This window comes from Lissotriton vulgaris, chromosome 2_1 (genome assembly GCF_964263255.1).
Source record: "Lissotriton vulgaris chromosome 2_1, aLisVul1.2, whole genome shotgun sequence".
Lineage (NCBI taxonomy): Eukaryota > Metazoa > Chordata > Amphibia > Caudata > Salamandridae > Lissotriton > Lissotriton vulgaris.
Genome location: NC_141687.1, coordinates 997,776,225 through 997,800,161, shown reverse-complemented (window position 1 = coordinate 997,800,161; position 23,937 = coordinate 997,776,225).

Sequence of the window (23,937 nt, the reverse complement as noted above, 5' to 3'; positions counted from 1 at the left end):
CTCCCAACGACTCGGTGGTAGAAAATGTTGAAACACCTATTGACACCCAGAAAAGAGTTTGACCTCCTTGGAATAAATAGACGCCGGCGGTGTTGTTTGATAACACTAATAAGTGAGGAATACCAACAAACGGCCCATGGTTGGACTAATCTCAAAGGGGGTTGTTTACTTTAGTATGAATACTCTTGAATAAATCTTAGAAAGGAGAACATAAGGACTAAGGGGGTAAATAAGCAGTAAACAAAGAAATGCAAAAAGAACTTTATGTGATCCATACAATACTACATGTCAGTATAACAGTTGCATTGCATTGTATTTTTGTGCATTAGGTTTGACACTTTTACGTGTGGAGAATAGAAATATAAATTGTCCTGAGGAAGGAAGCCTTTATCAAGTGTAAGCTTCCGAAACGCGTCGACGCTAATTCTTAACTCATATTCGGCGTTGCCAACAACGATCCTGGTCTAAAGGAACAATATTCCTCCCATTGTTGACAAACTATAGTCCGAAATGAAATGACAAAGACAGATATTAGTGTCTCCCTAGATTAATTTCTCCACGTCCACATTAGGTGGCCCCAACTGTGTTTTTATATTTTCGTGTATTTTTGTGCAATATATGTTTTTAACTGATGATTCATTGATATCTTTTGTAACCCAAAATATTTTTTAATAAATTGTACACTTTTTTATAACTTGTTTGTATATGTTCCTTCTTGGTAAGTGTTTTCCAGTTCCACAAAATGAATGGTGTGATTAATGTTTGTGAGTTTGAGTCCTGATCTAGGAGCAGGTTACAATACTCCCCAGTGGGAAAACTCTTTTGTTTTACTTTACTGTGATGGTAGATGTACAAAGTGATATGGGTGAGTGGCATGGAAGGATCGGAGAAATTCTAGAGATTGCCTCGAGAGGCATGGTTGCACACACTGCCACAACCTACCTGCCACCAAAGTATCTATGCCCCCTCCTATGACCCACACCACTCTCTCACTATGATTGTCAAAAGGTAAGGCCTCGCAGCAACTTCTCTTCATGAAAGTGGTGGCCGGAAACTCACAACTACAGCCGGGCATCATGGCTGACGTTACGTTGAAAGCACTGATGAGAGAACCAAACTCCATCAAATCAACGCTGGACTCAGTATGTGAAGATACTTAATCCACAGCCAGTGAACCTAAATCTGTATAAGTCGAACTGGGCACCTTACAAACTAAGGTCAACACAATAGAAAGAAAAATGGGGCACTGGATAACTGACTGGCTACACTCGAACAAAGTCCTCATCTGGGTCCAGAAATGGAGGCACTACACAGGAAGTTGGTAAAGGTCTAAGACCATAGTAGAAGAAACCAGTATTGTTTAATGGGTATACCAGAGGGATAGGAGGTGGACAATATGGGAGGCAAATTGGCATCTTTCATTCTAGAGCTGACAGAACTCAAATCCACTGCACAACTAGAATTCCAGTAGGAGCATAGATCCATGCATGGTCCACTAGAAACTAGACAGCTCCTCAGCCCATCATAGTATGTCTCCTGTGCCAACTGCAGGCTAGGCAGCCAAATGCCACAATGGACCTTTCACAAACAAGGATGCTAAAATATATATTGCTGCAGATTTTTCCAATGACACCGTGCTTAAGATGAAATGAAATGGAGCACTCAGGCCAATACCAAACAAAAAAAACCTAACATACACTATGGTCTACAAGACTCCTCCACCATGCTGATCACAATCAAAGCCACAAACAGTGAATTTCAGGACCTGTAACAATTCTAGCATTAACGTGATACCATGGATATGGGCACTATGAGACCAATGGTGGGAACAATGGATGAAAGAACAATGAGGGAACAGTGTCCCAGTCAGCAAAAACACCCAAGATGGTACAGGCTCTAAACATAGAATGGAACTGTGCTGAAATAATAGAAGGATATAGATCACAAAGGCAATGCAAAAATTACTTTCAGAGGCAGAGATATATCTCAATCGCCGTTAAAGGCCCTATAGGTCACAGACAGGGAGAAGGACTGGAACAAAAGGGCGAGCACCATCCACAAGAGTAACATGTAATATCTGTCCACGTCTTGCTGCACCACACCGATGGGACAATAGATATACAGAATAACATTGAGTAATGGGCTCTCAGTGTCTGGGAAAGCATAATGGACTTCAACATATGTACAAGGGACTGATCCTGGGACCCTTGCCACGCGTATTTGTGCCTGTTATAGAAGCCACTCATGAGAGATTCAAGTACCAGGGATTGTGCTGGTCAAGGTGACGGGTGGGCTGGAATGGAGGTGGGGGAAAAGCCTTCCCATACAAAGAAGTTAGTTGCCTAATTCCGTTGATTGATGGACAAAACATTTAAAGTGTGAAAAGTTTTTATTTTTCTTACCTTTTACATATTTCAGGGCTACATATACTCACTTGAGGATAATCAGAGCCAGTACAGCTGGCACCACGTATCATACACCAATGGGCTCGCATAGCACATTAATAACACAACTGAAAGTTGTCTCAAATGACTTAAGACAACAATTTTACATATTGCAGAGGGCTGACTAGAACCATGATGACATCCCTTACCCAAGAATCAGTGTACACTCTCACTAAATTGATTAATGCCCTTTATAAAACTCTTACATATATTGCCACAAAGTCTCCTGGCATACCATTGTTGCAGAAGACGCATCTCTCGTACACATCACCAGACAAGCTATAGAGGGATTGGGTGGGAAAAGTGATCAGCAGCAGCTTCACCTCTGGATAAACAGATCCCCCCCATACCATCTAGCACCTCTCCCAAAAACGTGGTGTGAAAATTATGCTGTAAAAAAACTCCCCAATATGCCATACAGAAAATGTGGATAGACCCAAGATGCAGGTAAGCCTTCCTAAAACTTAAAACAATGGGCACGATATTGATATAGTGGGATGCATATACGCTACTAACCATGACAAAGCTTCCTTCTTCTCAATGTTATCAAGACTCCTAACGAAATTTGGACACAAAAAGGTAGTTATAGGGAGGGACTGGAACTCCTTTGTAGATGAGCCTAGTCCACTTGACAAGACCAATGCCAGAGACCAAGCAATACTGACGGACATCGGACAGGACTGCGGATTGACAGACCCATGGCATCTGACTCACTTTTGGATTAACCTCCCTTTCCTGGTACTGTTGAAAGACCGTAAAATAGTGGCGGGAGGGATTTAATACCATGCTCCGGTGATCCTAACACTAGATCCCATTAGAAAATTCCTGCAGACAAACAAACTCACGGCCTATTTGCAACAGCATCTTGACGACAACGAGCATTCAGTATCTTAATCCCAAATACTGTGGGCTGCAACATCTTAGTAGTACACTGAGTGTCTGACTTCATACTCTTACAGCAGCTGGAAAAAGCACAGTACAAGGTAAACTCCCACTTTACCACACACTCAGAATATGCTATAGTATGCCTCAAGTGTCGACATTATGAGTAGGAAGAAAAAGCTGGCCAGCTCTTGGTGGCCAACTATTCCAACAAGAGGCTAGTCAAGCTATACTGGCAATACAGGACCAAAATGGTAGACTGGTCAAGGGCGCAATAGCGGATGGTTTTGCACATTTCCTGGGCGGGTTATGTGGTTCAGAAGCATGCACAAACCAGCAGACGGAGCAGGCCTGCAGAGCAACTGTAGATGTTAGACACTGTTAGACAGAATAATAACAGTAGAGATCTCACAAGCCATAGCGAACATGCCCTACAATAGCGCACCTGGACAGGATAGCTTCTTCATCAAATTCTATAAACAAAATAGGCAATTCTTAGCACCATTACGACACAAAGTCTTTAAATATGTACAGGACAGAAAAAGGCCAACTTCACCTGGAATATAACAAAGCTATCATTAGCCTAATTCTTAAAGACGGCAAAATCCCCTCTTACTGTGCCAGTTACCACTCAATATCATTGATTAACACAGATATGAAGATCCTGGCCAAGGTCCTGGTGACCCGACTGATGAAGGGAATACTGAATCTAATAAACATCTCACAGGTGGGGTTATTATCAGGCAGGTCCTCTAGAAACCACATGTGACTGTTAGCAAATATATTATGTCATATGAGGCATGACACTGATGATGTTGCGGAAGCCCAAGGACTCACCAAGATGGTTCAATGTTAATATTACAACCACTTACATATCTTGCCGAGGAGAATCCATGTGGCTCTTGAGAGGACAATGGACCTTTTCCACCGTAGGCGAATTAGAGATTTCCTAATTCAATTCAATGAGGAGAGGTTGGTAAAAGTTTTAAATCCTTTCTCATAGGGTTATAACATCTAAATCTCTTTATTTAGATTAGCAGGTTTACAAAAATATCAAATAGATTTGAATACAAGTCAGCATTAGAAAAATTCACGGTGTTCCATAAAGAAAACCCTGTAAGCTAACTAAATGACCTATTCTAAATCAAACCTGTGAAGAGTTCCACTGGAGAAGAGTGAGTAAGAGATGAATTCTCATAAAGAGTAGTTCTGGAAACTCATCCGAGTTCCCTACAGCTGCTGTAACAACTGTAAACAAAAGTGCGACCCTTGAAGTAGCATTGAACATCAAAATCCAAAAAGTCGTCACCCCAAGGGAAAGCTAAATAAATCAACTCTTCATAAAGAAGAGTCTCAGGACCAAGACGTGCAGCGGATGGAGCATTGGAATGAAATAATGGGTAAGGGCAAGTCTCAGAAAGTGAGGTAAAGGAAGTGGTACTAACTACCTAGGAACACTCATTAATATAGATTTCTCACCCAAGTAAAAACTTTTGAAGGCGTCTTCACTTGAGGTCCAATGAGAACAGTTCAGGAGGTGGTCTCATCAGTCATATGATGCTTCTTCTTCTGATTCCCACAGTCTGTACCCTCGCTGCTATTAGTTCATACTATTGTTGCATCAATTGTTACGTGAGGGAAGGTTCCTGTGTGAACCCTCTTACCCAAGCTAAAGCATGCTCTATAAGCTTGATGTGTTAACAATAGCTAGTCGGTAATATGAAAGCATCTATCAAAGTTATTCAGAAACATCATTCATAAAGTCTGTAAGTCAGTACTTAGCATAAACAGTTTTGTTAACTCTTTGTATTCTAACACATGATCTAACATGGGGTGAGAGGCTAGATGCACAAGATGTTATAGTCAGCAAATCATCGGCAAACTACCAGTTCCCACCCCGGTCACAATCGGAGTCCCCCAAGGTTCCACCCTGCCCCCCACCCTCTTTAATCTTTACTTAGAGCCACTCACCGAAGTTCTCCATTCCGCCAACATATCCTACCATATGTATGCGGACGACACCCAAATATACATCAACATCTCTTTGCTCAATGAGATCCTCTCCCTGAATGAGACCCTGAAACTAACTGTCCAATGGCTAGCCAATGACCAACTAAAACTGAATGCAAAGAAAACTGAATTTCTCCTAATCTCCCCTTCAAAAGCCAACCCGGAGAGTCAGATGTGGATTAAGGCCATCACAGCCCCGAACTGTCCACCGACCATTGTGGACTCTGCCAAATCACTGAGCGTTATCCTCGACTGTAACCTGAATATGAGAGACCAAATTAACTCGATGGCTAAAGCAGCCAGATTCCACTTGAGCTACCTTTGGAAGCTGAAACCTTTCATCGATGCTCCGGACTTAAAAATGGCAGTTCAAGCACTTGTCATCTCTAGACTGGAATACGGCTGTTCCACCCTCACAAGATTACCAAAGATCTCCTTAGCGCCTCTAAAATCCTCCCTCAACGCGGCCGCCAGACTACTTACAGGTACCAGAAAGCGCTGAACTGGCTCCATCTAGAGGCCAGAATTCAGCTGAAACTGGCATGCCCTATACACAAGGCTCCATACACAAACTCCCCAGCTTATTAGGCACAGAAATTAGTGATCACCGGAGGAAGCAGGAACTCCAGGTCCGCTAGAAACCTCCTACTCCAACCTGCCTCCTTTCAGAAAAAAAGAACCTACAACAGAGCGTTTACCGGAGTAGCACCAAGAATTTGGAGACCAAAACCTTCCTCATGGGTAAATTCCTTGCCTAAGGCCTGCCCGCAACCACCACATTATGCAGGACTATTCTATGACTACCGCTTTCCCAGATCACCAACTCCCCACGATGAGAACATATGGGACATTTGTTTTGTTACTGACTCTGACGTTGATTGTAACCATACATGTTGATCTTGTTTGTTTCTGCAATTTAAGCCTTTTGTTTGTTCAACACTGTATACAGTGCAAAGCGCTCTGATACCCTCAAGGGTCAAGTTCATGCTCTATTAAACATAAAAATAAAAATAAAAAAATAAAATAAATAATAAAACTATTGCTAAGCAGTTTTGCTAAATATCTCATTCATGCAACTGCGAGGAAGAGCAAGTGATAAGACTTTTTTGCCTTGTTAATATACACGATAAGAAATGGTTGCCTGGTGCAATAGAATTCTTTGAAACATGCATTAACCAATTAACGATTTATAGCGGCATCTTTAATTTCTATGTTAACATAAAACATTTTTTCACAACTTGTTCACTAATATTCTAACAATTTGCATTTATGCTTTTAATTATGAGCTGTTTTCTAAAGCGAGCACTTCAACAATGTTTAAAGTATTATTAAAGTGCAATTCTAACACCGTGAGTAAGTAATGTTTCTAAATTCATGCTAATTTCTCCCAGTATGATATTGCTGTCCCTGGATGCCAAAAGGGCTCTTGATTGGGTGGAGTGGGGGGTACCTATTTTAAAAGATTAACAGATTGTAGATAGTCAAATTGTTTTTTGCTAAAGCGGAGTTGCTTTATTTGGACCCCACAGCAAAAATTGAGTCCGGAGGATACATGTCCCAGACTTTTACAATTCATAGAGGAACTTGTCAGGTGTGTCCACTGTACCCCCCTTTTATTATTATTGGCCCTTGAACCATTGGAATCTGCTGTTCAACAAAGAAAGCAGATAAGATGTATAGACACAGCAGCGGGATGCAATAAAATCATGCATTATGCTGATGCCACACTGCTGACTCTCAGCAATCCAGAACACTCAACACCACAACTCATATCCAAGAAATATGCTGTCTCAGTTTTCTCTTGATACAAAACCAACTGGAGAAAAAAGTGAAGCACTCCCGATGATGCAGCTCATGGAAAAACAGGACAGCAATGAATTTGGCTTTACCTGAAAGATCTCCAATCTAAAATACCTGGGCATACAATTCAACAAACAACTGGTGTTTATAGTCAGATCGTCGACAGCTATTTCTGGCAAACATTGAAAATGATTTCCTTTGGTGGTCAGCCCTTCAAATTTCGTTATACAAGTAGTAAAGATGGTGCTGGCACCCAGGATTAATTATGTTCTAGGAATGAACACCTCCAGTTCCAAAAGGACCATTACGCTTCCTAAACAAGCGCACTAGGACATTGATATCAGCGGAAAGGAAACCTAGACTTAAACTCTCTAATCTGCATGCAGATGCAGGGGCAGAGGGGCTAAGGCTATTATCTTATCAACAGTCTCCAATATACAAGATGTAAGTGCACTCGAAAAAGTTTCAAGTTGCTTTATTAAATGAAATCCATCCCCTGTGATGCCTTTAGGCACTAAGCCTTGTTTATGCACGGGTGGCTGTATTACTCACATCAAATATATTGTCAGTGAAGAAAAAAAAAAGAGATCAAAAGTGTACCAGTGGATACAGCTGTCAATGTTCTGCACATTCAGCCGCCATCTTAAAATAGTTCAAAGAAAACTAAACAAGTGTATATGTTACATATACTTTCATGAACCAATTTCTTGTAAATGGCAATTTAAATAAATTTAAAGCAAGTAATTCAAATGAAATGTATGCATACATGTCTCACACTGTAAAACAGTGAGGACATTCCAAATACAACCAGCATAAGTGGCACTCAAAGTATTACATGAAATCTAAAATAATAAATGTGCCGCATTTCACTGTGTGTTTCCTGCACCCCGACATGATGTAAGGCAAATCAACAAGTATAACCACGTTTATATCAGACCCACATTGACGAGCAATAAAAGGTACCAAAGTAGAAACGCCACCAATACAAAAGTAAATGCCTGTCACATTGTGTCATCTACAAGGTCCGTTCAATTTGTTAATTCTACCAATAAGGTAATGCTGCATTAGGTGACAGAGGCATGGTGTCCGCAGGTGGTAAAATACCCGCTTAGGTTCAGATTACAAGAAGAAATCATCTTGTGTAGAAACAACCATTGTACTGATGTCAATCTGGGCAAGAAGCAGTAAACACCTAATGCATTGATGTAGTCATAATACTGCTCCAGTGGGTGATGGCTGCGGGACAACATATCCCTATGGAGAGTTTACCGCGCACAAAGAGGCTCAATGCAGATGTATGGAGACATGTCAAAAGTAAACTTAAGATATGATCAGGCTGCCGCAAAAGGGCCATACAGGGTAGCCACCGTAACTCAGTGGAGGCATCAAGACACAGCTTTCTTGAAGGACATTAGTAATGGATAAAGCTCAAGTGGGCTTAAGTGGGCATGAGAAGTCGAGAGTGGAAAACAGATAACCAAGCTTGCAAAGTGTCACTATACATCCAAAAGGGTTTTCTAAAGTGTTTTAGACACAATGGAGCCGAGCCCAACAATAAATACCTTGTGGTACACATAACAGTACAGGTCCACACAGAATAAATCAAAATAATAATGTAAATATCACCCAAGTGCTCCATGTGCTCCCGAAGAAAAAGATAGGGTGGCCCCTCCGGGTTGTCCCCTTCCTTTAAGATAAAAAAAACACATGACAAAGTTTACAAACATTGTTGTGAGAGCAAGATTAAAACCTATGTACAACTAGCAAAGGAACCACACTCTAATTCTAAAAATCACAATTTATCCAAATGGACATGTAACTCTTCATCTGAGTTGAGACCTTGTGGGGCCTTGGTGTTAAGCTCTATAATAATGCTGGCTTCCTGTTTCCTTAATGTAGTGATACTGTCTCCCACTCTTGAGGTTCTGCCGCAATGCGATCGATACAAATGAACCTCAGTTTTTTTCCTATCACTGTAGTGATGTGTCACAAAGTGTCTTGCAATTGGGTAATATTTGTCATGGTTCATTATCCTCCAGACATTTTCTAGATTACTTTTGCGTACTACATGTATGGTATTGCCCACATACCGGAGGACACAATGGGCATTCCAAAATTATACCACATAGGGTGTACTGCACTTGATAAACTTTGTGATAGGTTTCACCTTATTAGTACTGTGGTTCACAAATTCCTTGCAGTTAGTTGACTGTCACAGGGTTTACAATTACCAAAAATGTAAAAACCTGTCAGGGGTCTACCCAGTACAAAGTGTGTTATCACCAGTACAGACGTCAGTTTAACCAACATGTGCCTAAGAGATCTTGTTCTATGGGAGGTTATCTTGGGCCTATTCCTCATTGCAACGCCTATCATTAGGTCACAGGGTAGGAGATCCCAGTTCCTGGTTAGAATCTGCTGCATGCTTCCTGATCTGGCATTGTATGTGGTCTTGCATCTGGTGTCAATCTCCTCCCAATCCTTTCCTCCCTGCTTGGTCCATACAGAACCTTATTCCTAGTTTGTGTGCTAACCCTTTGCATTGTTTTGTCCAATACCCATCTGGGATTACCTCTTCGGACAAAACGTTTGATCATAGTGGCCGTTTCTGCTTGTAAGGTGTTATCACTATAATTCCTCTTAGCTCGTATCAATTCCCCAAAGCAGATGCTCCACTTCAGCTGCCCAGGATGGCTGCTGAGAGCATGAAGTAAGCTATTACCTGCCATGGATTTGCGATGCAGTTTGGAAGTGACCCTGTTCTCCGCTATTTCTACTTCTATGTCCATAAAGACAATACGTTCCTTCCTAAATTCGCCGTGAACTCAAGATTGAGATTATTCCTTTTGAGATGCTCCAAAAAATCTATTGGCATCCTCCTCACTGTCCTGCCAAATTAGAAAAAAGATCATCAATAAAACGTAACCAGAGCACAACTCTCTCCATGTCATGCCTGAGCTCCCATCAGCCCATGAGAAGGTTCACATAGCTGGGATCGCAGACCCTTGCACCTGTCTGTATAGTGTTCTGTTGAAGGTAAAGAAATTGTTGGTCAGACAAAATGTCAGCTTTACTAGTAGCACTTGTGTGTGTGAGAGGAGGTTCAAAGGCCTGGCTCTAAGAAAGTGTTTGCAAGTTTTTATATCATCTTGATGGCGAATGCTCTTGTACGGTGCTCTGACATCAAGAGCCATCAGTAGGAAATAAGGCTCCCAGTGTATGCCATCAATCCTTCTGAGAAAGTCCCTAGTATCAGCAATATGCGCGGTTAGAACACACAAAAGGAATCAAGAAGTGATCAATGTACTTTGATGTGTTTTCTAGCAGACTACCAATTGGAGAGACTATTGGTCTCCCTGGAGGATTAATGGTAGATTTGAGTACCTTAGGGAGAAGATATAGTGTTGGTACCCTAGGGTGGAGATTCTTCAGAAATTGGTGCTCTTCTGTTTCAAATAAATCCCTGTCTTTCCATACACTTAAGTTTGTTCCAGTACTGACTTATGGCGTCTTTGTATTGTCCCATAGTGATAATGCCACAGCAATTTCTGTCACTCAGTTGCCTCAGTGGTGTACATATCAAGGGCCTTTCTTACTACATTCCTGCCCTTGTCTGCAGATCTGATTATTATGCTGGATTCCTTCACCAGTCATTCAATCACTTTCCTTTGTGCCCATGTGATGTTCTGTTTTTGCTCTGCTTTTACTCTTCGCCAAACTGCTAAAATCAGAGACCACTTTTTCATGAAAGGCAGCAATCATATCAAAACCCAGCATTGGAGTAAATGTAGATGTAGGCTTGAATTCTGTAGGAACACTATGATCAAATGCTATGCCCTGTTCTTCTAACAGACTCAACAACCCTCATGTCCCTACCCTCATCCTGCATCTCCACCAAAGCTGTCAAAAAGTCAATATCACCAATAGTGCAATCATCCAATGCAGGTGGCCCAGTTCTTTGTGTCTTTTTGACTTTAGATTGTCCACTGTTGCTTGCCCCACCCCCATGTTTCCCTGAAGGTGGTCTCCGGCTTCTTTTCTTTCTTGTTTCCTCTTTTTCTGTTTCCGCCTTTTCCTTTTGAGCATCTTTTTGGCAGGGGATTCTCCATGCCCCATTTGCTCAAGAGGAATGAATTGTTGTAAAACAATTGTGGTTCTGTTCTCTCCTTCCGAAGCACTGGAGTCTCTTGTGCCTACTGTGCTTGAAGTGTCAGTATAATTGGCAGTGTGAGGTTCTCTGTTGGCCATTGCTGCAGAGATGGAGGCAGCTTCATTGATGTTTACTTTGCCGGCATTGTAGATATGATCACATTTCTTATTAAATTTAATAATCCGTCCTGCTAGATAATCCGCTGTATCATGTGCAAATTTGCTTTGTTTACATAGTTTTATATCATTCTCTAATTTATCCAATCTCAGTTTCATTTCTTCCATGACCTTTTTAAACTGTTCTTCTTCCTTTGGAGTTGTGAGCCAGCTCTCTAATTCAGATATTTCCATGAAAGCCTTTACACAGTAAGACCATGCTATTTGATTAATACTGTCCTCCCACTCATCTGTCATAGGGATCTTGGTCTTTGTACAGCAGTACTGTAAATATTCTAAGAACTCGTGGAGCCATCTAAATAGTTCTGTAGTGAGGTTGCTTCTCACCATTTGTTGAGTTCAAGTTTGGACAGTTTTCCCAATCTGCCCAATTGTCCTGGAAGTATGATGCTAGTTTTGCTGTGGTTTGTATTTGTGCAGGGTTTAATATGGGCTGCTAAAAAAGGGGCTTTGGAAGCGAAGTCCTTTGTGCATCCCTCTCAGATGCCATCTGTGTGGGCTGAAAAAATAACCAAATCTAATATACTGTAACTGGTTAATGTACCCTTTCTTCCCTAAACAATGCAAAGTAACAGATCAAGTTCTCCCTGCAGCCATACGTCATGCGGGTTGCTGTGAGGTCACGTACGATTACCACTGTATATATGGTGTGAGCCACAAGCAAAACTTATGCTCATCCGTACATAAGGAATTCCCAGTACCCCACAGAGGCTTACCTCAGCATTTCGTAAAGTGTGTCTCGCGTCCTCCACCTGTTACAGCTGGTTCTCTTTTCGGATAAGGCCCGTTATGGAGTTCACCATCTCACATGGCATTCCACTGTCTCATTCTGGTGATTGGGCCCCTGACTGGATGGTGGCTCGTGATGGATGTGGGTTTCTTGGCTTCATATGTTTGTCACGTCCCTGTGTGATGCCACAGATGACAAGTTCGAGAAATCAATGGGAGAGCAAGGGTATAAGGGGCGCGTCCTGTTCCCCAGAAGCGTACTATGTTTAAACAATGTGGACGGGCCCACTATTTTTATTTATTTATTTAAAAAATGTTGTGTGTGTAATTACTTTAGTCACTGTTTGTGGACTGAGTTTGGACCCATTAGGTGCTATTAAAAGACCCCTCACACACCAACCTAGTTGGCGTCATGCTTCATCATTGGGGTCCCAACCAGGCGGCCGAGTGCCACCCAGTTGTGCTACAATGCCTGAATACAGCGGAGCTGGTGTAGGTGTAAAAATGTGATGTGATATAATGCAGTTAAAAATACCTCTGGGAATCCTTGCCTTTGTATTTTAATATTGGCTGTATCGTTAAAATAAATGTGGTGCAACTACTAAAAGAGTAATTTACCTATGAGTTGGCTTATGTGTGACGTTCTACATGTTTCAGCCCCCGCTGTGTGATTAACGGGACTTTCTTCAGAACCAGGACGGTAAAAAGTGAGTGGCGAAAGGTGAAAATAGCCACGTTAAAAACCAGTGTTATACCTACACACTCGCTAAGGTGTGTGGTTTGATAAAAATGTTGGCGTACTCACAGACACTTTAAAATAGCCAAAAATTCCTGTGGAGAAGAAGACAAGACACAGTAGATAGGGTTTCGCAACATAAAATGCAATCTTAGACATTTATATTCAGCGTTATGCATTCGTCCTCATGAAAGGCCACTGCAGTGACTTATGTCTGGCTCATTCAGTATGGCATGCGTGGATACTGTGATGCATGCTGTATTCGAACTCAAAGCTGCAGAGTGACAATGATCTGGCTGCGCTATTTTTACAGTATGGCGGCAATGGCTACGCCAGTGATGCGCTGCGTGCAGATCTATGCTATGATGCCTGTGGCACTGTTGTGTGCTGGTGGGCTACAGAGAAGAGACCACTGCGGTCCGTGGCGCGCTGCGTGCAGTTGTTGGGGTCATGCATTTGAGTGGTGATTGGAACACCCAAACATTGCCCGGACTATGTTGGTTAAACCACCGCGAAGGGTGCGGTGTGTTCTACAGAGCTCAAGAAAGGTTAAAACATGCACCAATGTTTACAATGCTAAAAGTAATAAGAAAGACATCTGGGCTCGGGTAGCGGCTCATCCTGGCAAGCTGTATCGAAACGATAAGTTAATTGAGGGAGCAGCGTCGGGTATTTTACAAGGCCTTACTTGGTAGTGATGTGTCCTCTGCTGAAAACCTGTGGTCCCCCGTGGTCCCGGCTGGTGTATATGTGCCGAAGCTCCTGTACGTGCGCCGTGGCATGTCCGGGTGTTGCCATGACTAAGGGATCAGGGTTATGTTATGTTAAAACTGATTTTTTATAGTGCACGGCTACTCCGAGGAGTGTCCCGGCGCTTTGACAAAACCCGAGAAAAAAAATCCAGGGCAGATGAGTAGGCAAGCAGGAAAATTACTGGGTAAAAAGCCATGTCTTCAGCTCCTTCCTAAAAGCCAGTAGGTTGCTGATTTTCCTTAGAGAGACGGGCAGAGAGTTCCAACATCGAGGTGCCAAGTGGCGAAAAGAGCGACCTCCAATTCTAGCCCGCCTGATGGAAGGAACAGAAGCCATAGCCAAGGAAGCTGATCTCAGAGTTCTAGAAGGCACATAGAAGGCCAGGCGCTTCCTAATGTATCTGGCCCTTACATGGTGGAGCGCCTTAAAGGCAAGTGTCAGTGCCTTGAAAGTAATCCGTCTTGAAACAGGAAGCCAGTGGAGCTTTTTAAGCAACTCCGATGCACTCACTCTCCGCTGGAGGCCGTAGATAGCTCTTGCAGCGGAGTTCTGCACCATCTGCAGGCGCGAAAGAAGAAATTTTGGCAGTCCCAGATAGAGCACATTCGTATAATCCAGGCGTGAGCCTATCAAGGCCTGCACAGTGGTCTTTCTATGCTCCAGAGACAAGATCGGAAGGAATTTTCCTGCACAGTGGTCTTTCTATGCTCCAGAGACAAGATCGGAAGGAAGTTTCTTAACATTTTCAAATGCCAAAGCATTTCCCTGTAAGCCCGAGAATCTGAGGCCCAAAGGAAAGGCCGTCGTCAATCTGAAACCCGAGGTTCTTTGCCTTGGAAGAAGCGTCTGCTGGGGGTACATATCTGGGGGCCACCAGGCCTTCCATCTAGGATCTGGAGAGCAGCCAAAGAAAAGCAGTTCCGATTTATCGGAATTACATTTCAGACTGTGCTGTTTAAACCAGTCAAAGACAGCCCCCAGACAGCCTCTGATCCGCATACCGTCAAAGTCGGAACCCTTTGTACAGGTAAAGAGGAGCTGGGTGTCATCAGCATAGGATACGATCTGGGCACCAAACGACTCCGCCACTGCCGCCAGAGGGGCCATATAGATGTTAAAAAGGGTGGGGCTTAAGATGGAACCCTGAGGCACCCCCACCTCCAATGGCAGCATGTCGGCGGAGAAAGGTGGCGCCCAGACCGTTTGCCGGCGACCGGCCAGAAATGACTCAAACCAGTTCAACACCGTTCCCTGTAATCCGATCTCACTGAGTCTTGAAAGGAGACCGTCATGGGGAACGGTGTCGAAGGCCGCCGACAGATCCAACATAACTAGTATGGCCTTTCCTCCGGTGACTTCAAGAAGAGCGGTCTCCGTGCTCATATTGGCACGGAAACCCGACTGAGTGTCGTGTAAAATAGAATTGCTCTCAATGAAGTTGGTTAGGGAGATGGGCACGTGCTTCTCCACTACCTTTGCCAAAGCCGGGAGGAGGGAGATAGGCCTATAGTTGGCATGGACCAATGGGTCCAAATTGGGCTTCTTGACAAGCGGCAGGATCAAGGCATGCTTCCAGGCCTGGGGAACCACTCCCGTGCTTAAGGACATATTGAGCACCGGGTTGAGCAAGGTATTTATGGCAGGCGCTACTCTTCCAAGACATTTTGCGGGGCAGGGATCCTGCAGAGAACCAGACTTGAGCTGGGTGAAAAGATCAAGTGAGGCAGGGAGAGACAAAGACGGAAACTCAGAGAGAGAGGGGCCTTCCGCTACCAAGGATGGGAACAGAGGAAGCCTGGTCTCAGGTGCAGATACTAAGCTAGTAGGGGGAAAAGTATCTTGAATGGATTTAATTTTAGTATCAAGGAAGATTGGAGTTGACAAACCTATGGTTCAGTATGGGAGTGGGAAGGCAAGATCGAGGTGGGGGGAGATGAACTCTTTTACAATGCAGAATATTTCTTTGCTTGTATTCGCCGCATCCTCAATTCTTTTATCAAAATAGGCTTTTTTTCCAGCCATAATATGGCTGTGATAGAGCCTAATTGATTCCCTATATTTATTTTTATCACTGGGGTCGTACAGGCGACGCCAAGCCCTTTCAGCTTTCTTACACTCTCGTCGCATCTCACCGAGAAAGGGAGTGAACCACAGGGCAGAGACGCGCCTGCTGGTTTTACTGGAAATTATCACGGGAGCTAGCTCCTCAAATCTGTCAATGAGCCACCTATGTAGCAGATCCAGATCCTCCTCTAAACTACCAGACAGTTGACAAGGGGGAGAGGAGAGTGCAAATGCCAACATTTCAGAGGACACCCGGTGGAATGCTCGTGCAGTCCCTCTGGAGCCTTCCAACAGTCTTGAAGAAGTAATGGTGACTGGGGGGATATATTTATTAAATAGTGATCAGACCATAGAACTGGGACCGGGGGGGACGTGTTGATCAAAACGGTAGAAAAAACTTGATCAAGGATGTGACATTTGTTGTGCGTGGGAACAGAGACATAAGGTAACAACCCTAAAGGAGCTGTAATGTCCCACAACTTAACATCATCAGTGTCACTGCATACATCCATGTGGAAGTTAAAATCTCCCAACAGTATACAATGTTCTGATTTTAAACAGAGTACCGAAAGAACAGCCTGCAATTCCTCGAAAAAGAGGCTTATGGGTCCCGGTGGCCTATATATTAGAAGCCCAACACAAGCTTGGTGGGGGGACAGGGAGAGGGTGAAACCCAGGGACTCGCGAACCGTGATATTGTCAGTGGAAAAAGTGGCGCAGGAGAAGCACATGTCGACTACCAGAGCAACCCCACCGCCTCTGCCTGTAGCCCTATCCTTTCTGACGATGACATAGTCAGTAGGAATGGCAGTCGCTAGGTCAGGGCCAGAGCTTTCTCCTAGCCAGGTCTCCGTTAGAAAAAGGCATAGCGGCTTAGACTCCGTCAGCAGATTATAAATATCCAGAGAATGCCTACTGAGAGATCTGGTATTAAGAAGAAAGCAGGGATTGTAGGTAGGCAGAGTCGCGGGAGATACAGAGTGAGGGCCGACCAAACGCCAGCCGCAGCCAGGGCAGCCCTTTTTCAATGCCCGCCTACCCGGAAAGACGCAGCGGCAGTTAGCCGCCTCACCCCGAAGGGAGAGGAGTTCAGCAGAAGTATAAGAGCGCATGGTGCAAATCAGCTCTGACCCTGTGCCTCATGGGAACAGTCCAGTCCAAACTACCAAGCCATGTCTTTCCCAGACCGGAATCAAGCATCCAAGGACCGGTTTCTGGCTATCAGCCTTCATCAGCCTGGATAGCTTGACTCCAGTGGTGTGGAGAGCCTGGGACTCACGTCTGAGTATACCCAGCACACTCGGGGTGAAAATTGCCATTAAAAAAATCACCATTAAACTAATCAATGAGTGATCTGAAAACAGGTTGCTCAAAATATCTTCATCCCCGCATGCAAATATAAATGATGTTAAAAAGAAATCTATATGAGACTCAGTACCATAATGCTTAGAGTAACATGTATACTGTTGCAGCACCTCATTCTGCATGAGCCAGGGATCTAAGAGAGCAAAGTCATGAACTGGCGCTCACACTGCACTTATGGACTTAGGTTTATTTTGTTGCCTATTAGAACGAGAAGTATCTATAATTAAATTAAAATCCACACCTATTATAATGTAGTCCGTTTTATCGTGCAGAAGAGAGTGCAATTCTTTTAAAGCCACAGGTGAGTCTTCAATAGAACCGTAATAAATTATCAAATTGTAAATGTGTCCAATAATTTGTATTTTAACTCAAAATCCACCTGGCTGCTGGATCCTAAACTATTTTACGAACTTCCGAATGTACTGTACACATTATCAGTACTGCTACTCCTCCAAACGATGCCTGAGATGAACCAAAAATGCATATTGAATCTGCTGGGGGATCCGAGGTTGTAGACCATCATTTTTTAAATGTGTTTCCTGCAATAATATTATATCAGACTTTAAAGATCTAAACCAGGCTAGTATTCCCTGCGTTTTAAGTCCGTTATTTAATCTGTTGGTTACATGATCCAATTTTCAACCTAATATATGACATTTCGTAGACTGCTTCTGTTTTTCCATATTGGCTATTTTTTTCCATTTATACCCTCATGCCTACTTCTCACCTGTGCCCCTCCCATCACCCTCCCCTTTGACACATAAATCCCCCCTCCCTGAGTCCCTGGCGCCTGACCCACAACAAGCGTCCTCTTAACTCGCCTCCACAAACCCCACATACCCACCTCTGACCCTTGATGTGATGCCTTGACATGGCACCTGAAGATCAACTGAGACCACTCATGGAATCCAAGAAAAGAAACGTTTTTTGTTTTCTCAAAAAAGTCTCAGAATCCAAGATACAGCTACTTTAAGACATCCTTACTTCTGCAATCATTTTCCTGCAGTCAAACATTAGTACACAAGTTCAAATTAATGCCCCCCCCCCCGCTTTCTGTCCTGACTGATTAATTGACAGCAAGAATTCATGGGCCTGTGCTATGGAATGAAAAATTTAAGCCTGGTCCTTAAAAATAACTTTAAGCTTTTTGATTGTTGTATGATTCCAGCAGGTTCCCCCTACATGCTGAAAGCTATTAATAAGGCTCTTAAATTCTTTTCTGCAGCGGGATGACACAGCAGGCGAATGTCTGACAAAATGTCGATACAAAAAATATCGACATACAAAAATATCGCAACAAAAATAGCGATGTCAACAATATCGACATCCTATCTCCAACAAGGTAAGTACAAAAATATCGAGAAAAAGAATATTGAATGTCAAAAATATCATCATTAAAAAATATCGTTTTTTAATTAAATAAATATGTAAAATAAATTAATACTTATAAATGTAATAAACCTAGTTAAAATATTTTATAATATTTAAAATTAATATACATAATGTAATAAAAAATTAAACATATACATAGAATACATAATATATATACTTAATAACTTTAAATAATTATTTTAATAACTTATAAATAATTAAAAATATTATACATTACAAATACATCTATACACATAAAATGATAATATAAATAAAAAATAAATAAAAATGTAAAACAAATTAAAAAAAGTAAGGAGAATGTTGGATAGCGTAGGGGTAAAAATCACTAATCCAACTCCTGAGAGTGCAACAGTAGGGAAAGTGTTGGATAGCGTAGGGGTAAAAATTACTATTCCAAATCCAGTGAATGCAACAGTAGGGAACGTGTTGTATAGCGTAGGGGTAAAAATTACTATTCCAACTCCAGTGAGTGCAACAGTAGGGAAAGTGTTGGATAGTGTAGGGGTAAAAATTACCATTCAAACTCCAGTGAGTGCAACAGTAGGGAAAGTGTTGGATAGTGTATAAGTTAAAAACAACTTACTTAAAAATAATCAAAATATAAAAAAATAGTAATGATTTAATCATTAAATAACTATAAACTATTTTAAAATACCAGAAAATATTTAAAAACATTACCAATGAATAATTAACAATAAATTAATAATAAATACAAATAAATAAAAAGTAATTAATATTAACAATTAAAATACATATTTAAAAAACATAAGAGCATATTCATTATAAAAAATAATTACCAATTAACAAATATTAATTAATGTTGTGTACCCAAAAAATGAATAACTACAAATAATTACCAATTAATAAAAATGTAGTATCAATTAATAAAAATGAATTGCCAATTATTAAAAATGAATTCCCAAATAATAAAAATAAATTTCCAATTAATAGTTAACAATAATGTCATTATGAGTATTAATTAATTACATTTAAATTACTTCCCACCCTATTCCCTTATAAACCCACAACAGCACTTAAACAATAACATTAATTAAATGTATTTATAATTATTAAAAATGAATAATTAATTTACTATAATTAAATTACTTCCCACCCTATTCCCCTATAAACCCACAACCCGCTACGGTACTAAAACGCAAAATTAAAATATACATATAACATTATTAACAAAATACATGAAAACAATACGAAAATCGATATTGGTAACATCGATATATTTGATATCAATATTACTAACTTAGATATTAAAAACATCGATATTACTTATCTTAAGGTCGATATTCTGTCCATCGAAATCATTGACATCGATATTTTGTACCATTGAAATTAAAACATCGATATTATTGTTTATCAATATTTTAATTTCCATATTTTGGCTACTCACCACAGCAGACATATCAGAAAAATCCTGAAAGAAGTCCCCTGGTATCTGATAAGATTTATTCTTTATAGCATTGGTAAGGATCTGCTCCTTAATTCGAATGTCACCAAAGTTTACAATTACTGTCCCAGGATACTTATCACCAGGTGTTTGAAGGAGCATCACGTGGTGAGCCCTGGTAATAGTCAAATATAAATCACTAGGTTCTGCTGCTGGATACACATCATTTTTTACAAGATCAGAGATAAGGCTACCCACGGTTTGAACATTTTTGCGTCCTTCAGGAATTTCGGTAAACCTCAAGTTCGCATGGCATGACCTATTTTCAGCATCATCAATTTTTATCTGCAGATATGTTAATTCAGCTTGGGGTTTAGAAATGGAGGCTTCCTGCTGTGGTCTTACGTCCTCTATAGCCGAGACTCGCTGTTCAATCTCAGGTAGCCTTGTTGTTAAATTTAGCATATTCTGATTAATAAGACTCAGCTGTATCTAAGTCTTTCTAAGAGCCTCTGCATGAGAGATTTTCATTGTTTTGAGCTCTTCTAAGATTTTATGTAAGAGTAAATCTGTAGAGGAGATATTCTTATAATTCGTACTGTCAGCCTGCATAACTGCTTTAGAGCAGCCTGACTTTTGAAGCACCTTCTTTATCGCCACATGTGCATCCTGCACAGGATCTCCTGTCTTAAAGATTGGCGAAAATGATGTGGAATTTATTGGGATTATATTTGTGGTAATCACTGCTGTGCTCTGTGTAGCTCAGCTGTGAATGTCGGCACTATGATGTCACTGAGTGTGGATTGCCCAGGTGTTGGAATGTGGCTCCACCCATATCAGACTCTCAGGAAATAGAGTTGGTTCTACTTTGACCCTGCACAGCAACATTAAGATCAACTTTTTGTGCGGGTCTATCTTTAGAGAGCTCCTTCAATCTGGCTACTGCAAATAGAGGCTAAGTCTGAGGCTTTATACTCCCATGTATATTCTTCATAATCTTTTGCTCCCCCATTAAAGCTGCCTGGCTTGCATCTGTAGCTTTAGTTGACGACACGAAGATAGAGTTAAACAGACTTGAGGTCAACATGTGAGGTGACTTTTCAGTGTCATTCACCTCTGCACCTGATCCTTCTCCCTTTTCCTACGAGTGCGCAGAAGCGGATCTAGTCAAGGAAGAGACTGTGTAACAATAGTCCTGGACTCATGATTGCTGCGCTGCTTATGGGTTATCTTTGTGGGTACTTTGAGACCCCCAAGAGTCCTCCCCACCCTGGCGAGGCCTATTGCCTCCCACCAGAGTTCTTCCACAGTGTTCTGAGGTGTTTTCCTTTCCTTCTCTCCTCCATTACTGCCTTCAACTTTTATCTCTTCCCTCCCTCCCCCATAATTCGCGATTAAGGGCACTCCCCCATGCTCAAATTTTTTAAAATGTAGTCCATTCACCCAGTATGATATGTGATGAAGGGGCAGTTCCAGCCGGCCGAGTTGAAGTAGGCAGCCAACCAGCGTAGCCAGAAGTCCAGTGTTGCAGTCTACTGCTGCAAAACACACCAATTCAATGCAATTCAATTCAATTCAATAGAACACAAAGTCGGCCGGTAAGGCAGCTGCAGCGGCCAGACATGTTAGAGATGAGCCCCCTCTAAAAAAGGAACTTCAACCATAAATTAAAAATCTCCGTTCGGTCTCAATTCTCGATGGGACAGCGCTGGAACAAAAAATAAACTGCCTAAATTAATCAAGCGCCTTCGGGAGCAGAGCCGGCGAACATCGCTGCACGCTATATTGGCTGTCAGTGAGTGTTGTCAGATGTCTGCAGCCGTGGAGCATGGCGGGAGCTCCGTACACGGCCAAAAATGCACTCCGCGAGACGTTCATTTGATGAATCTGGTTTCTGGCATGTTTTGGGCATGCCCAATATTTGTAGATTATTGGAAGCACATAACAAGTACATTAACCACTGTTAAATAGTCCAGACTATTGTCTATTGGGACTGTGAAATTGCCCAGCAGCCAGGAAAGCCCTCTCTAGGTTTGCAGACCTCACACTTCCATTGACGAAACATATGACTGCAATGTAGTGGAAAGCCGTAACTGCCCCTCCTTTAAGGATTAACACTTGGATCAGCAGAAATGGACAGAGGCAAAAACTTTTCTACTGCACCGTGAGGAAAGAAAAGGCCTAGGCAAATATTAATTTCAGACCAGTGGGAAGAGGTATTGAACAACCTGGATGACATGAACAATTCTGATTGCACACTAAGGGGGTCATTAGGATGGCGGACGGACTTTGTCTGCCCGCCATCCTTTCAGGGATTGGGACCGCCCACCATAAGGGCGGGGGTTCCGTGTGGGCAATTAGGATATGCCCGTCACAGTGGCGGGCGCATCCTGCATTCTTGGCATTGTGGCGGGCGGTGCACACAGCACCGGCCGCCACAATGCCAGGAAGGCATGTTGTGCATTTCCATGCACAACATGGCAGGCAACGCGCGGTGCCTGCCATGTTGTGCATGGAACTGCTAAGGGGTACCATAGGTACCCCCATGTGCCACCCCCCACCTACCAACATCTTGGGGGCCCGCAACGGGCCCCCAAATACAAACACAGCATGCCATTCTGTGGCAGCAACGCCGCCACGTAAAAGCACCCTCCCACCTGCATCCTGATATGGATGGCGGTGTCTAGCAGACACCGCGACCATATGAAACCCTTTTCCGCCCGGTCAACTCATTGACCGGGCAGAAAAGCGGCAGACGATCTTCCCGTCCGCCGCGGTCCCCCCCCCCCCAATGCGGGCAGAGGCGATCCGCCCTACATCCTAATGGGCCCCTAAATACTGATATATCATATCATGCCGATATTTATTTATGCAAGCAAATATTAATGTAAAGAGTAAACTACTGCTGAGTTTACACAGGCAAATATAGTGGCTGATGTAAAATGAAGTAGTCCCCGTTGTCAAGTACAATATTTCATTTCATGGGGAGATAGAGGGTGCACAGCAAGATGGCTGTGCATTAGTGCAGCTCTGCTGTCTGTACTCTCTATCTGACAATTATCCTGCACTCATCACGCCATCCTTCGCACTGCACCCTCAGGCGAAGCAGTCCTGACACCCTGTGTGCAGTGGAGTGAATTTGGAGAGTCGCTGGGGGTGCCGAAAATGGTGATCCGGCTGTTGAGTTCCTGGTTTGGCGGCTAGAGTGCTGGGATACTTGCATTTATCTAGAGCGGTGCCCTTGGGACTGCGAGCGGGCCCTGGGTGAGGGCGGCGACCCCTGTTGCATGTGATTGAGGGCAGGCACTGGCAGCTGCAGGCCATGCACGGCCCTTTGCAGGCGTCGGAGCTGTGGAGGTGTCCGTGACTGGGACTCGCTGCCCCTGGCTTCAACTGCAGTGAGTGAACGCCTCTGAGGGCTGCATGATAGCAGTCAGGACTGGGCTCGGAATAAGGGAGCCTAGACTCAGTGCTGGACGCTCATAGGTTTCGCGCCGTGTCCCTGCTGGACGCATTTTTGGAGCCTCATTGCTGCAGCTGACGTTACCGGAGGCCTTGCAGGGCGACTGCACATAGGTGCCTGACCTGCTCATGTCTTACACAACATTGCGTGTCTGTGATTCGAGGAAATCTACAGAAGCCCATGTTCTGATGCTGTGGTACTTCCCCATACCTGTAGATCCTGTTTGGCGGGAGCGTGACTCGAGTGGTGAAGCTGATTCTTTGGCCTGCTCGCTCCACAAGGTGATATTGGTGGGACTTACAGTACACGTGGTGCCTGAGTACCGCCTTTCTAATTTGGGCGGCGCGTCCGGAGGGCCTGGGGCCTGTACTGCATTCTCGCCCCTGTGCTGCTCTGTGGACAACTCTGGGCAGCATAGGAGGGACCGGGGACATAAGTTTGGTGTTCGTACTACGTCGCCTCTGCAACCATTGGTGGCTGCTTGGCTTTCTGGAGAGCACTGAGTACTGGAGAAGAGTGTGCCATTTTTCTAGTGGGCTACATTTGGATTGCTGAGATGAGATGGATGGCC